Source organism: Amblyomma mixtum, chromosome 4, assembly GCF_055824585.1.
Source record: "Amblyomma mixtum isolate Tamu chromosome 4, ASM5582458v1, whole genome shotgun sequence".
Classification (NCBI taxonomy): domain Eukaryota; kingdom Metazoa; phylum Arthropoda; class Arachnida; order Ixodida; family Ixodidae; genus Amblyomma; species Amblyomma mixtum.
In genome coordinates, this window is record NC_143015.1 from 26,227,933 (window position 1) to 26,241,507 (window position 13,575).

General features: G+C 51.0%; 1 protein-coding gene across 2 annotated transcripts in view; it reads right to left on the minus strand.

Annotated features, from left to right (window-relative positions):
* LOC149345950 (uncharacterized) overlaps positions 1–13,575 on the minus strand; it is a 159,778-nt gene that overhangs the window by 55,939 nt on the left and 90,264 nt on the right. Inside the window, exon 1 of one of the 2 annotated variants that reach the window (XM_089586289.1) lies at positions 7,127–7,264. The exons of the other annotated variant lie outside the window; for it this stretch is intronic. The gene's annotated coding sequence lies outside the window, so the exon portion shown is untranslated. Of the gene's footprint in view, positions 1–7,126; positions 7,265–13,575 lie in introns of those variants that run through there. 2 annotated transcript variants of the gene reach the window in all.

Here is a 13,575-nt window from a genome sequence, read left to right on the forward strand (position 1 = left end):
GATTTTGCTAATTGGATTCTGATAAAGATGCAGGACGACCCGGATTTTTTGAACAAAGTGATATGGAGTGACGAAGCTAGTTTTTCGCGCAATTCACAGGTGAACCTGCACAATGCTCATTACTGGAGCGATTCAAATCCCTACTGGGTTTTACAGACGCAGCACCAGTACCAGTGGTCATTTAGTGTTTGGTGTGGACTTTTCGACGGTAGTTTGATCGGGCCTGTGTTTTTCGACCAGACGCTGACAGCAGATCGCTACACCAATGATATCCTCAGAGGACCCGTTGACGACTTCCTTTCGGATCTACCGCTCGCCAGGGCCACAAATGTGTGGTTTCAACACGATGGCGCCCCCGCGCACAGCAGCGCCAAGGCTCGGACCTGGCTCGACGCAGCGTTCCCGCAGAAATGGATAGGACGACTAGGTCCCGTGAACTGGCCAGCCAGGTCTCCTGATATGACACCTCTGGACTACTTTTTGTGGGGTCATATCAAGGACAAGGTGTACAGCACACCAACTTCCACACCGCAAGACCTTAAAGACAAAATAACGGAAGTCTGTTTAAACATGCCTGAGGCTGTCATACGAAATGCAACGGCTGATTTGGTTACAAGATGCCATAGCTGTATCGTCGCACAAGGTGACCTATTCGAGCACTTTTTATAATTGGTAAGAAACCGAAATGAAATGGAGTCAGGACAACCGCATGCCACGGCTGTCATCGCCGCACAGCCAAGCCATAAACCGCCACTTTTATTTTCTTTGCAACTGGCAAATAAAACTCCTCTCATTTGAAAACTTCGAGCTTGGCAGTCTTTATCGCGACTGCAAAGCGCAGCGCACTCGCTGCAATTTACACCGTCACGCGCGAACTGGCTGACACGGCCGAAGAAACCACCACCAAGATATCGGCCTGCCTCTGAAACGGGGCCGCCGAATGAATACCGGAGCTGATTTCGTTCACTGAAAGCACGGTTGAGAGCAGCACGATCGCGGCGCGCGAATGCGCTCGTCACGTGGTTTTTTTTGTATTTCGCGGGCTTTCTTTCGAGCTCGAAAAAAGAGGTACACGTAAGGTTTTCTTTATGGCGAATAATGGAATGGGGGTTTCTGAAAGTGCTCTCCAACTTTGCGAATCACACTTAGTGTCTAAAGTCAATATTAAAAATTTAAAAAAAATTATTTTAATTACTAGTTAAGTAATTGCAATACAAAAAATTTCCTGTGGTGCGCCAAATGCCTGTCACCAATATGCAGGTAGTTTCACTCTCCTGACCCCAATATTTCATTTTTAAACCCTTGGTTCAAGTTAGCTGGGACACCATGCCCATGTGCACGGGAAGGCACGCTCGCGAAGCACCAGTTTCGAGCTATAGGGAAGTAGTCCGACAACACAAGGGACATATATGATTGATAGGGCAGAGTTGCCGCTATTCGAACTAGGAAGAAAGGCGAGAATGTAAATCTACTTCATAATACTCATCATCATCATCAGCCTGGCTACGCCCACTGCAGGGCAAATGCCTCTCCCGTGTCTCTCCAATTAACACCGTTCTGTGCCAGCGGTGGCCACTATATCCCCGCAAACTTCTCAATCTCCTCCGCCCACCTAACTTTCTGCCGCCCCTCTGCTACGCTTGCCTTCTCCTGGAATCCACTCCAAACAATGGTAAACAGACAGAAAGGGTTTATATGGGAGAGGACTTTGTCTAGCAGAGGCCTAGTTAGGCTAACCAGAAACACATCTAAGTGAGCTAAGCACAAATTGAAGCAGAATAGTGATATATATAAAACCGTACATAATTAAGTAATGACCAATCGCTAATATAAATGTTCGCAGCCTATACCAGCGGTACATTGGAGTAGTCAACTAGCATCCCCATTGCAAAGCACTGACCGATACAGCCACTGGAGGTCTTAAGAACATCTATAGAAAGACCTAGAGGGTCTAAAATAGACACTCAATATTCAAGAACGGACGCTGCAGTAGGACGAGTCAGCGTCATAGTTTACGTATCTGCTGGCCCCGAAAAACTAAACTGAGCACAGCAAAAGGACCACCAACCATATTCGGCAACCACCGTATTCGGACTGCTGGCCGCAGCCGCAGGAATCCGCTATGCACTGACGGTGCTGAAATTTGAATATACCACTTTTTTTTCTGGTTTTTGATTTCAATTCTCTACCTATAGGTTGCTGTAGAGAAACCAGGTTGCTCACGACCAGGTGGGCAGGTTGTAATGACGTCACTATGTCACGTTACCTCTAAATCATTTGGATGTAATATGCCTCACACAGTTCCCTTAAAAAAAAAAATTTAAAAGGTCCCCCATCGTCCGACCTTGCGTTACATAACAGAGATTGCCCCCTGAATAATAGCCCGGTTTCCCTAAATAAGAAAATGTGCACTCCTTTGTTCTATGGAACAAAAGTTGTTTGCAGGCATAGAAATACTCTAAATCATTCATTGCCGCCTGCCGCAGTGGGCAGGTTGTGATGACATGGCGAGGGTTCTTAACCTCTCTCGATCAATCAGCGAATTTCGCAGCACCGGACACCGGCGGGCTTTTGGTATGGCGACAACTCTAATACGATCGCGTTAAAAATAGCGAGCAGTCCTAAACGTAGCCGCCAGTAAGGCACATCGCACAACCGCGGGGGGCCTAGTCAGGACACTAACTATAAAACGCGGCGGTTAAATCCGGTAAATCGAATGGTCAACCTCCGCAAAAATGGGAGAGGCGGAAAGCGGTCAGTGTCCAAACAAGACCGCGCAAGGCATGAACGGACACCTCTCGACATTGGCAATGCAGACGACGGTGCAGCGAACGGTTTCGTCCAGGAGAAAAATAAAAGGCCGAAAGTGCAAAACAAAAGACACGAGAAAAAAGCACACACTGACAAAAACTGGGTCAGACGAGGCGAAAGAGAGCTGCCCCGGATCCCATCCTGCTGAGACGAAGACGGCTATGGGCCAGACGGGACCACAAAGCGAGATGAGAAACCGTCGCCTTCTTTCTATTCGCCCGCGTCAAAGCAGGTTTTTAGCACTGCGTGCATCTGGATAACGAAGCGGGGCTCTCGACGCACAATGCAGGGGACGCTCACGAACCGCGAAAGAGAGAGAAGGAAAAAAAAAAAGGAAAGGCTCGAGCTGATGGGCCGTCACCAGCGGAACGGGCCCGTTTCGGTGCGCGGCTCGTGCACTACTCGACCTTCCGAACGAAACGACCACAACGCAAAGGCGCAAGGAATGCCGGGAAGACGAAGTTTCGTATTTGGCTTGGCTAAAACGTGGATTCGGCCATAAGAGTAATAATAGCCTTCTCGCCACAAACCTCGAAGAAGCTCTGCGCAAATTTCCACATCAGCCTAACATTTGTGTGAAATTACGGCGCAGCAGCCGATTCAGAGGTGAAATCAACGTTAGTAACTACACAGATTACGTTCCGTGCTTAGCGTGCGACGCTACCAGAGCTGGTGGCCCTTACTCGCGCTGGCTACGCGTAATACTGAAAAATACATGGGCAAGAGAGAGCTCAAAAAGTAGTAGTGCTGTGCGGTCTTAATATGTTCCTTTTATGGTGGTGATTACTGATCAAAACTGTGTTCAATGACGTGAGTGTAACTACTGTTGAGTGATGTGTTTGGGAAGGGGGCCGACACTGAGTCAGGCATTAATTTGCCTTTATGTCTGCCCCCTATGCACCTATTACTGCTGCCTAAATAAAATGACTTTGACTTCGTGGGCGAGGAACAGTCATAACCAAACGCACAACTATACCTGGACGAAGAAATGTTTTTTTTTTTTTCGCTGTCACAGTTTGAAAGTTAACCGGCACAGAAACTTGGGACAGCACGGTAGAGAGCATGTAGTTTAACGTTACAAGACTACGCGTGGTCTACGAGATGAACCACAGTGGACTGACCCGGATCAGTTTTGCCCTCTCGGGGTTTCCTAACATGCACGGATCCACCATGGCGGATCAATACGCAGAGTTGAACAAGCTCAATAGTACACCTCAATGCCGGATGCGTATGCGAAAATGAGACAACAGGAACCAATTCGCGTCCACATCTCTCACTTTGAAACACTGCACCAGCGTGAAGGAAGAAGTAGTAGACAGTGTACAACTGGTCGTGAATTAGTCCTTTACAGTAGCATGTGCATAGGTATACCCCATGCAATTCTGGACCCCGCGCAAACAGGTATCCAGATATGAGACTTTTTAAGGCGAAAGCCTTTAATGTCTCATCGTTGTAAGCAGCAGTTGTCGACAGAGAATGTCACGCTTTTCAGTTGGTCGAAACGGTCGTGACGTCACAGTGCGCCAATTTCAAACGGGGCCAATTGTACTTTGGCTAGTAACCATGCAACCAATTGAAGGGACCATATAGTGATGCTCCAAGTAAGTGGGACTGAGCTTAGTTAATTGCTTAATTACCCAATTAGCCTAATTAACTTCTCTAGTCAGGCCATATAAATAAATAAAACCTAGTAAGAAATTGGTCGAGCTCGGGAATCGAACCCCAGTCTTCGGAGTGCGAGACGAGCATGCTATCCACTCCGCCATGCCAGCTCGATGGTTTGGAATGAACAAAGGCACGTCTAGTGAATACGGTGTCTTCGCTCACTGCCATCCATCCTTCTCTTCCGGCGAGGTTTAGGTGTCCACCGAGATATGAGAGAGAAATACATTTCCTTTCCTCAAAAACCAATTTACCGACGAGCGAGGCGTAGAACCGAATGGGCGATGGCGTTCTATGGACTCCCTGGCAGCGTTGCAAGACGCTCTCGCGTTCCACTCTTAGAGGCGAAGCTTAACATCTTAACCACACATCAGTGACCACACTTTAGGTCAAAAAAGTGCACCCCCCCCCCCCTGAATTTTGACGGGTGTCCACCGAGATATGTGAGACAGTTACTGCGTAATTTTCTTTCCTCAAATACAATTTTCATTTTCTTCATTACGGGCCGTCTTCGTCTTCTTTCACTCCCACTTCCTCCGTTCCTCTACGGTGCGGTTCAGGTGTCCACCGAGATGACAGATTTACTGCGCCATTTCCTTTCCTCAAAAACCGTTGCGTTGAAACGGCAAGGCATCGCGCCGAACGGGTGGTGGCGTTCCGTGGACTCCCTGGCAGCGCTACAACACGCTGTCGCGTTCCACTCCTAAAGGCGAAGCTTAAGCTGAAGCTTAATTAGCACTTAATTAGTATTCAGGCATTGATCAGTAATTAACCATTAATTAGTGATTTGTCATCAATTAGTAATTAGTACTCAAATACATGTGACGCCACCAGTGCCACAGAAGCACTGAAAGTGGTGCGGAAAACGCTTTCGCCTCTACGCACTTTAGACAGTCAAAGTGCCCCCTGAATTTTTTTCGTAATAGCGCCAAGGAATGCTAACGCAGTTAATTCCAAAATCCCCATACTTAGCTGTGTGCCTCCCTTTCCACAGACCCGCGTGGCGTTGGAACTGCGGCTAACATTTTCGCCACTTTCTGAAATGTTCGCCTAGGTGACCAGTCCTCGCTAGCGTTCGTAATGGCAGCCGCTCGAACGACACGACGCGAGGCATCGTGTCAGGCACTACAGGCTTCTGGATGTGCTCGCGCCAGCTACCCACCCATGCTGCGCTTCCACTCTTACCTGTCCACATTAGTGTCTCCTCCTGAAGTGAAGAACTATAGTTGACGTCGAGTAACTGTCCTTTCTGCTGCTTCTATGTATTCGTCGTTGTACGCGAGTGCAATGTTTCAAAACGTCGACCGCCAGCTGGCCTAATTTTTTGGGCCGACTGAAGGATCTTTCCCGTTGTCTCATCTGTAATATCCAGTACGAATGCGCCAGTACGATGATTTGCAATGTAGGTTTTGCTTACCCCGTTTTCGGCCTACCGCTAACCGAGACATGGAGTGCAACGCGGCGGAATGATACGCTTCTACGTTCGCACTACCCGCCCAGTTTCCGCACCTCGCAAAATAACGTCGCAATCCAGTCGCCAATCCGGAGCATGTTTTCATGCTCCGCAAAGCCGAACATCGTGTTTCAAGGGGCGATTTCAATTCAGACACTGAGTTCTGATTGGACGGAGACAATCAGTGTGCACCTTCTCCGGTCCGGAGAGCTGCTCCGAATCGCCGACTGAAATACTACAATAAAAAATTGGTGTGGTTTAGCTCTGGTTAAACCTGGTTGGTAGCGAAAGCAATAGAAGCAGCAGAGCAACTAGATTCAGATATAGACTCTTAGTCGGTGACTTCCATGGCGAGACTCCTCGAGGAGCGCCGCACGACCGGCTCCTCCTCCTGGCTGCGGTGGAGAGAGCAAGCTGACGTCACGCGTCGCCACAGCAACGGAGAGGCTGACGTCACACCATCTGTTAGGTGCGGCGGCGGCTCCCCGAGGAGGAGGGGGGTGTCCACGGACCACGCGACGAGCGGTTAGACCTGGCGTAGTATTGCTTTCGCAATAAAACAAGTCTGTGCACTCCAGTTGCTGTTTCGGCGAGTGCGGCTCGCGCCACTGCCGAGCTTGGTGTACGGCCGAGACTGGGAGCGCGACAGCCCGAACTCGTGAACTGTCCGGCGTCCCACAAGGCTGGACATGCATAGCCTCCGAGTTCACCTGCGTCACGTGGCCAGAGGTGGCACACTAAGAGCGCCCCCCACTAATAGACCCACACGATCGGCCCGGAGATCTGTCCTTATGGCTTATGGGGGTTTAACGTCCCAAAGCGACTCAGGCCATGAGGGACACCGTAGTGAATGGCTCCGGAATAACTTCGACCACCTGGGGTTCTTTAACGTGCAGTGACATCGCACAGCGCACGGGCCTCTGGAATTTGGCCTCCATCGAAATTCGACCACCGCGGCCGGGATCGAACCCGCGACTGAGGTCAGCAGCCGAGCACCGTAACCACTGAGCCACCGCGGCGGGGGAGAGCAGCCTTACGTTCCACAGGGCAAACGAGCGTCGTATAGTAAGGACTCCGTCTACCACAAGCGAAAACAGCTGCTGTCCCCGTAAAAAAACCCCAGAGCCGCAGCCAAGGGGCGACCTGCCAGCGTATACTCGGTACCTAAAGCATGCAGTGCATCGAGCACGAAGCGCTTACAGCCGCAGTGGCCCGCGACGCCTTGGGAGATGCTCGCCGACGGTGGGGAGACGAGATGGGACGCAGTCCGCTGCAGGCCACGCACCACGGGGTGGGCTGAACCTCCGGACAGCAGCAGCAGGACAACCGCGGTGTAACGCCGCACACTCGGACCGAGACTAAGACCACGGCAGCAACGCTAACCCGAACAGCCGGCGGCGCTGACACGAATTAAGGCACGCGCAGCGCGTTCGAGGAACGCCCACCACGGCCACGCGACAGGCATCATCATCATCATCCGGTGCGAGCGCCAGGGGTTATGGGTCGGGTGCGATCTGTGAATATCTTCGATACTTTATTACTGCAACCGGCAGGTTAATTTACTCAAAACCGCAGCAAATTTTGTCGCGCTTTTGTGCGTTGGTGTTTTATGATTCTCATTCAATTCTGTGATATTTTTTCATTTATTTTTTATCTTCTTCATTTCACGCTCGTTCATATACGCTTCATTCCCCAGTTTACCCTGCAGTCAGTTCAATCACCTTATTGGGCATTCCTCGTCAAACCCTGGTCAATCGGGTATACGTGCCGTGTCTGAAGAGGCGAAAAACAACGAAGACATGCCTCCACTAAGACTCCACTAAGCCCTGCTCTGGGTATGCGCCATTTCATCATCATCATCACCTTGACTAACTCCCCTGCAGGGCAAAGGCCTCTCCCATATTCTTCATTTAACCGTGTCCTCCGCCAGCTGTAGCCACCGTAACTCCGCAAACTTCTTAATCATATCCGCCCACCTAACTTTCTGCCGCCTCCTGCTACGCTCGCCTTCTCCTGGAATCCACTCTGTTACCCTTAAAGGGACCCTGAAAAGCTTTTTGCCAAGGTTAGCAAAAGCCCACGAGAGATCGGTATTCCATCACTTGTCGCCGCACCGCAAAAATTGTTAAGCGAACTCCATCAACATCGAAGATATCGCCGATTAAAAATGATGTTCCTCCTCTCCCCCACATACCACCCTCAACTCATACACGCGGGGCTCGCTCCGAAAAAAAAAAAAAAAGACGGGCCGATGCTCCGCCCATGCATACGTCAGGCAATGGCGCTCTGCTTGTTTACTTCCGGTGGTCGCAGACACATGTGCGAAAGTGAGTGCGATTCACTGCGGTGCGCTGTTGCGAACGGCGTCGCAACGTCCGATCGCAGCTCGTCGCCTGCGTGCAACTTGCTAGATGTCAACGACGAGCCGCGCGCGGCAGACGCAACGACGGGATGCGGTAGCCAAAGCGAGCACGGAGAGCGGCAGCGTCGTGATGACGTACAGCGCGCTCCTCAGGGCGCTCGGGGCCGAGCCACACCGGGCCGGCCTGCCAGCCTTGACGCCGGCCGCCGGCGAGTGAAAAACGCGCTAGTATTGTTTGTTCACGTTTATAGCAAGCCCTGGGAGAGATGCATGTCAAAAATGCATCACTTCTGACGGTCGTTGGCCAATACCGAGCTGATCGTACAAGTGATGAATGCGATACTAGCAAATTTCATCCCATAGCCGCTTTGGCGCTGCTGCGGCGCTTCGCCTGCCGCCTGCTAGCTCCGTTGCTGAAGGCGTCGTGGAAATCGAATATATATTCTATTATGGGACGAGTTCGCAGTAAAGCGATGTGAAGAGTAGGCCTTTTGATATAGCGCAAGCGACTTCCGAAGCGCCGTCAGCGATGCGAAACCATTAGGCCTAGCGACGACTAGGGCAGCCTGGGACCAGCGCGCAGTTCGTCGCCCGGCGTTGCCGAAAGATCCACTTTTTAACAGACATGTTGTCGTTGCTCGAAACTAGAAAGCATCATCTCTGGTAGAATGGCTGTTTTGTATTTCCTTGTGCGAATGTCAAGTACGCCGAGCATGCCGGCCGGCCGACCGGCCTGGATCAGGACTGCCGGCGTTATAAAAAATGAGCTAAAGAGTGTTCTTGACGTAAATAATAAACCCTAGGCCAAGAAATGTGAAAAATGTGTCATTTTTGAGGATCGCTGACCAATACTGAGCTGCTGGTAAAGGTAACAACTGTGATACGAGCAAATTTCTGGCCACAACCGCCTTGCAGCTGCCGCTGGCCTGACGTTGGGGTCCGGCTCGCCTGGCGCCCGCTCGCTTCGCGGCTGAAGGCGTCGCGGAAAGTGACCATACTATTACTTTATTGTGAGATGATGCTGTTGACTGTAAAGCGATGTGTAGAGTAAGCCTTTTATTATAGCTCAGGCGACTTCCGAAGCGCCGGCCGCTGCCTCTTCGACGCGAAACGAGCTATAGGCCTAGCGACGACCACGACAGCGAGGCAGCAGCAGAGCTCGTCGCTCGGAGAGCCCGCGAGCGGTGCCGTTGCCGAAAGCTCCCAACATAAGCAGGCATGCTTTGTCGCTGCTCGAGTATAGCTGGCAGTCTTTCTGATGACGATCGGTGCCGCGCCGTTCAAGTTTTCGCACATCTGTTTCCTGATTGCTGCTCGAACAGCATGGATCCGGAGCTCGAAGCGCGGCTGCGTGCAGCCACCGCTGAGATGGGCTTCGAGCCTTTCAGTACACGCCATACCGAGACCCACAGGGCGACGACAGCAGCGATATATATAATTCTAGTACACTATAGCAGCGACTCGTCGGCGCAGCTAGGAAACTCGCAAAGGCGGGCGCCGAGATTTGGCGAAAACACATGCTTTTGTGAGCAGACGGATTTCCTTCTTTACCGGAAGTACCACATTAATTTCAAGAAATGCGCTGGATTCTTACCTCTGTATACGTCTGTTTTAAAAAAATAATAAGCAATCAATAAAATAATATTTCAAGGAGCATCAGTGCTCAGTTTCAAATGAAATGTTGCAAAAATTGCGCGTGACGTCAATTGGCAGAGCCAATGAGAAGGGTCGCCCAGTCCATGGCCAAGGCTGCCCAGTTTACGTCAAGTGGTAGGGGCGGGTAAAAACGCGCGGTGAGGTGTCGCCCTAATCGGCTGTGAGCGGCAAGTTTGAAAAATTGTTTGTAAATTATTGGTTCCACGCGCAGCTTTCTGAATCAGACTAGAATACTCGCAGAGACCACCTCTACAGAGTTGTTGCAATAAAATATGATTGAAGAAACCATTTCAGGGTCCCTTTAAGGACCAGCGGTTATCCTGCCTTCGCATTACGTGCCCTGCCCAAGCCCGTTTCTTCCTCTTTGATTTCGACTATAGGATGTCATTAGCCCGCGTTTGTTCCCTCACCCACTCCGCCCGCTTCCGATCTCTTCGTTACACCTATCATTTTTCTTTCCATAGCTCGCTGCGTTGTCCTTAATTTAAGCTGAATTCGTTTCGTTAACCTCCACATTTCTGCCCCATAGGTGAGTACCGGTAAGATACAGCTGGCGTATACTTTTCTCTTGGGGGATATTGGTAAACCGACATTCATGCGTCATTTCAACAGAGGCCAACTACCCTGCTGTTGCCTGTAGGCCAGTCGAATTGCTTCACTGTGCGCTTAAAAAAACTAAAGTGTTATCGCGATATGCGAGGTTCAACGTACCGAAGAGACATATGTATGAGTGAAGGGTTGCGCAGTGCAGACATGGCTCCGGATTTGTTTCGACCACCTGAGTTTCTCTTGCACTGACATCCCACAGCACAGGGGCATTTTTCTGTGTAGTCACCGGCTTAGGGCGAGATAAACAGGAGGCGACATCCTGAGCGATCAGAGGCGCGCGTTTGGCTGATAACACTCCTTGCCTCTCGACGTAGCCCCGTCAGCTCACGCACGCCACGTGTGGCTCCGACAGAGTAGTGGCCCGTGCTCGCCGCTATGGGCACGCAGCTTTCCAACGAGAAGTGAGGCGATCACCTGGACGCGGTTCTGGTGCTTGTTTCCACTTCCACTCTTAATGCGAAAGCATTATATGCCGCACGAGAGCGAAAAGCCGTCACCGGAAGTTGCGCGAAGATCGTGTCCGCAGGATGGTGTCCACAGGAAGTGGTACCTCTCATGTGTTGGATTTAACTGTGTGATGACAGTGTTGTATGTAGTAACGCAAACGAACAGACTGGTTATAACGAAGTGTCATGTGACGAACGAGAAGATCCATAAAGAAGTGATACCGCCATGCAAGGGTTCATGTGACAAGTGTCATGTGACTAACGATGATCCGTGAAAATGAAAAAAAAAACAGTGTCACGCGACAACGAACTTGAAAAGGCTGCAACGTCATTCAAAGTCACATGATGTGTACAAATGAAACACCTAGACGCGGGTTCGATTCCGACCGCGGCGGCCGAATTTCGATGGAGGCGAAATTCTCTAGGCCCGTGTGCTGTGCGATGTCAGTGCACGTTAAAGAACCCCAGGTGGTCGAAATTTCCACTACGGCGTCCCTCACAGCCTGAGTCGCTTTGAGACGTTAAACCCTAATAACCAAACCAATTTCATCTTGGGCTTCTCGTTTAACAAAGCCGAAAGTTGGGCAAGTTGGATAACGTTCAAGACGCAACAATAGCGCACAAGGAACACGAGGGAATGAAAGGAAACGACGCAGACAAGCGCTATACTCGTTTAAGTCTGCCGAAGCACCGCCAACAAACATTCCAGTGAAGCTCCGTCATGATTGAGAATCACCACATAGAATTCCTCCGCGACGAAAAAAAAGAAACAGAGGTCCGTCGTTTTAAAATTTTTCAACAAAAGATTTAACAATGGACTGCCGCTATTTTATCGCGGGGAAGGAATTGTGCGTGGCATTCTTGAATGATGGCGAAACTTAAAAACACCAGGCTTAAAAGCTTTAACAATGGACTTCTTTTCTGTCGCGGAGGAATTCCGCGTGGTGGTTCCGAATAATGGAGGCGCTTCGCTGCAGGCATAGGATGAATCCTACTATCGACATCAGTATATTGGATACTCGCGGCGATGGCTGGGTAGTACAAAGCAAGCGGCCTACGCTGCAACGCGCATCTCACCGGCTTTCTGCGTCGTGTCGCACTTTTTTCTGTCCCTTCGTGAGCGCGATAACACTCTAAACGTATCCCCGCTGCACCTGCCTCCCGGCGAAATGTCGCCGGCCGAGCAACCCTTCGTCTCGAAACATATTCACGGTCGCTGCTGCGGCAGCACCGTAGGTTGGCCCGAGCGAGATTTCAATCCCAATGCTCGGCCCTAATGTCTTCCTTCAAAGTCGCGCGAAGCGGAACGACGGGTGCGTTGAATCACCATCAGCCTGACTGCACCCACTGCAGGGCAGATGCCTCTCCCATGTCTCTCCAATTAACCCTGTCCATCACCAGTTGCCCCCACCGTATCCCCGCAAGCTCCTTAATCTCATCCTCCCACCTAACTTTCTCCCGCCCCCTGCTACGCTGGCCTTCTCTTGGAGTCCACCCTGTTACCCTTGAGGCCCAGCGGTTACCTTGCCTTCGCATTGCATGCCCTGCACAAGCCCACTTCTCCCTCTTGATATCGACTAGGATGTCATTAGCCCGCGTTTGTTCCCTCACCCACTCCGGCCTCTTTCGATCTCTTAACGTTACACCTATCATTTTCCTTTCCATAGCTCGCCGCGTTGTCCTTAACTTAAGCTGAACCCTGTTTGTAAGCCTCCACGTTTCTGGATATGTGCCGGCAATTACAACTCCCTGGTTGAGAGGAACTTCCTTCGCGCTATGCTTGGCTTCTCCGCCCTGTTCCGGGCTGAAATGCACGGTGAAGAGCTATCTTCAAAGGCGTGCTCATTTGGGAGCCGTGAGACAAGTTCAATATAAGGCCACCCTATTCGGCAGTTGCGGCACATAAAACCTGCACCGCGACAAGCAGCAAAAAAAGAAAACGAGGAATATGCAGCAAAACGCAGCTCCTTTAAGACTTCAGACATCTCACCGCAAGTGTTAATCCACTGCCAGGCCGAAGCAGCAACGGATGAAACCCTGCGTATTCACGATGCGGCACACGCTGAATCAACGACGGCATGCATCGATAGCACTTCGACTGGCACGAAGTGCGTAAGCACAGCCGCGGGCTTGAGCTGTCAATGCACGCACAAGATCACCACTTCGCCAACAGCGAAGGCTCCGGAGTGGGTGATATTCACCGGGAGACAACCGAGCAGCAGCTTTCCTCTCGAAACCAAGACATTCGAGCGACAAGCGCCCACGCTCGCGCTGCGGCGCGATTCGAGCGATGCCACCGGCTCGGGTACGCTTACGTGCACCCATTCATTTGCTGAATGCTCAACTCGACTTCATATTTCCCTGCAGCACAAGAGTGAGCGATCGTTTAGCGGCATATTGCAGATAGAAAGAACCGGTGCAGCCTTGACCAGAACGGACGCCGGAGCGCACAACCGTTGCCCCTGACAGTATGGCTTGGTTTGGTGTATGAGTCCCAAAGCGACTAAGGCTATGAGAGACGCCGTAGTGGAGGGCTCCGGAAATTTCGACCACCTGGGGTTCTTTAACGTGCACTG